Source organism: Podarcis gaigeae (genome assembly GCF_964106915.1).
Source record: "Podarcis gaigeae genome assembly, chromosome: 10".
Taxonomy (NCBI): Eukaryota; Metazoa; Chordata; class Lepidosauria; order Squamata; family Lacertidae; genus Podarcis; species Podarcis gaigeae.
Window position 1 is genome coordinate 54,401,872 of NC_139686.1, and position 3,129 is coordinate 54,405,000.

At 38.8% G+C, this 3,129-nt stretch overlaps 1 long non-coding RNA gene across 1 annotated transcript; it reads left to right on the forward strand.

Annotated features, from left to right (window-relative positions):
• The first annotated feature begins 238 nt into the window (after nucleotides 1-238).
• Nucleotides 239-2,908, forward strand: LOC310825726. Its single transcript, XR_014555489.1, has 2 exons — nucleotides 239-932; nucleotides 2,466-2,908. It is a non-coding gene; the product is annotated as an uncharacterized lncRNA (long non-coding RNA).
• Nucleotides 2,909-3,129: the final 221 nt, after the last annotated feature.

Here is a 3,129-nt window from a genome sequence, read left to right on the forward strand (position 1 = left end):
GCTGGTTATTCTGCTGAGTGAGGTCCTAGACCTCTACCCCAAGGTCTTACCCTTATTGCGCACTGCATACAGTGGTTCAAGTCATTTAAGTAAAGACAGTCTTTTATAAGCAGCTGCTTTTCCTTCCCATTTGTTGTCGTTGTTGCTGGATCCAGCCATTTAAAGCAGAGCACCTGGAACAAGCAGGATGGAAGGATGAAACGAGGGAAGGAAGGAGGAAGGAGGAAGCGAAGGACGGAAGGAATGAGACATCTGTCTCAAAAGGTCGCAATGAAAAGAGCCCTTTAAGTGCACTTTTTAAAAAACTGCTAATTAGATAAAATTAGTCAAAGCAGATTAGCTTCTTTCTCCTATAATGCCACAAATTACGTAAGCACTAAGACATTCCATCACAAAATTAAAGATTATGATTTCTGAAACCTAGTTTGAAGAAAATCTACACTAGGAAATAAAGCTCTCCTTCATGTATTAATTAACAGCAAGGGAAATTAGATGAACATTGGTTCTCTCTATTAATACCTTCTTTCAGATTAGTCCCAGTAGGAAACTGAATAATTTCCTCAGGAGAATTAAAGCCCTTCTATTTGTACTAATGACGGGGTGATTTATAGGATATTATTAAATTATGTGGAGCAGCAAAGAGGCAAGCAAAACTAATGAGGAAAAACAGGTAACAATTATGAAATATATGGTGAATTTGTAAGCATTGTTTAGTTTCTTTATGTTAAGACTTGGAGGCCTGCTGCATCCTGAACTGTACTTGTGTAAGGTCTACATGTGCATAAGAAGGAACGCTGGCATGACCAAAGTTTCCAATCATGCATACAACTGTAGCGTCCATTACTCACCTTTGGCCAAGTGAGTTGAGAATCGTTGGGTTTTCGGATGAATGGAATAACTGCTAGATTATTTCTAAAGGTGCTACTGAGAAGGTGGGTTCTAACTTTAGCAGGTCAGTATTAACATTTATAACATTTATTGCTTGCAAGGTAGCAACACCAATGCGGAAGTCACTATGAAGGATTCAAATGCAATATAAGCATAGATAAAGGTAAAGGGACCCCTACGATTAGGTCCAGTTGTGGCTGACTCTGGGGTTGCGGTGCTCATCTCACTTTATTGGCCGAGGGAGCCAGCGTACAGCTTCCGGGTCATGTGGCCAGCATGACTAAGCCACTTCTGGCAAACCAGAGCAGCGCACGGAAATGCCGTTTATCTTCCTACCAGAGCGGTACCTTTTTATCTACTTGCACTTTGAGGTGCTTTCGAACAGCTAGGTTGGCAGGAGCAGGTACCGAGCAACGGGAGCTCACCCCGTCACGGGGATTCGAACCGCCGACCTTCTGATCTGCAAGTCCTAGGCTCTGTGGTTTAACCCGCATCCCTCACAAGCATAGATAAAGCAACGTAATATCATCATATACATCCACCTTCATTATGTTAGTTCAACACAGTCATAAAGCATCATTTCAGTGTCACTAATCAACTAGCAATTTATTATTATTATTATTATTAATTAAATTCACATACTGCCCTTCATCCCTAGATCTCAGGACAGTTCACAAGGTAAAAAAACACAAAATAAATAATAAAAACAAGAACAAATATGAAGCAAACCCTTTATACCTTTTGACACACACAGTTAGTCCCCTTTGTTGCTACCCTATTTTATACTATTAGCTATGCTTAAGTGCTTAATCTCTTTGAGGCTTCTACAGAATGAATTGTTGCATTTTCCATCTCCTGATGTTTCCAAATTGTTTTCTTATCCATAGCACAGCTTGCTTATCCCTTTCAGTCACGTCAAATATGGCATTGTTTTCTTTCCATCCAGCAATCATTCTTCAAAGACAACTTAACCCAACGATTTAACTGTTTTGGTCCCTACAAAAGGCACACCTTGCCTTGGGTGTTGCTATTTATTCTAGAACCAGCCCTGTTTGCTGCTCTGCCTCAGGCAGCAAAATATATTGGGCCAGCCCTGTGAACCAGAGAAAACAGTGTTGCTGGTGAGTCTATCGAATGGATTTTATGAAAATTCCTTAGCAGCAAAAAGGGAAGACAGAACGTACAAAGGAAACACACACCCCCATACACACACGTCGGCCAATTGTACAACTGGATGTAAGGGGGCAGGAATTGCATGTTCCTGCAGAGGGACTCCCTTTGAATATGACAGTACTCCAAATTCAAGTCTAATATAATTAACGTCACAAATGACAATCCAAAACCATTGTCAAAGTTATAGAATGTTTATATTTCTTAATATTTGGGGTATATAAATAAACAGCCTTTTTTTTGGGTTTTTTTTAAGAAACCTTAAATTTTATGTTTAGATTCTAAGCAAGCACAGCTGCTTATGGTAGATTTGAGGAAACTGCACTGTACTCATTGTCCACATACATTTTGAAAGGGTGGATCATGCCTAGAGTAAATCTTAAGTCAGAATGTCTTCTTTTTTAAAGTCCAGGATGTCAAAATACAAAACACCAATGGCTGAGTGTGTGAATATACATTTCTACATACCAAATAAGCTACATATTGAAAGACTCTCCCCCTCTCCCTATTGCATCAAAGCAACATATATGACCGACATCTGGGGAGGATCAAGTTCAAAGAGATTTCAAAGATTTGTATTGTCAAGGAAAAGGATTTGATACTGCAAGAGATTGTTGCAGGCTTCACCCAACACAGAAAGATCCTATGAACCATATCCCTTGATTTAATGTATGTATAGCAGGAAAACTCCAATTCAGACCTCGTTAAATCTTATTTGTGGCATTAGGGGTCGTTGACCAACTTAATTGAAAACAGGCATGTAATAGCTGAAATTTAAATGAAATACACCTTGCTTTGAGGATGATGTTGATGATAATCATAATCATAATAAATGACCTCCACACACTCTCTAAGTGCTAGTTATCTGGAAAGGCTTTTCATTCTTGCAAGAATTTTGGAAATTTCCTACACTCAAAAGTTTCATTCGCTGGCTCTGAGTTGATTTATGATTGGATTTATTTCACTTCCCTGCAACTTTCCATTCAAGTGAATTCCAAAGTGGCTTTCAAACAATATATTTAATCAACAGCAATTTTTTAAAAAATCACAGTGAAAGCACAAAACATCACA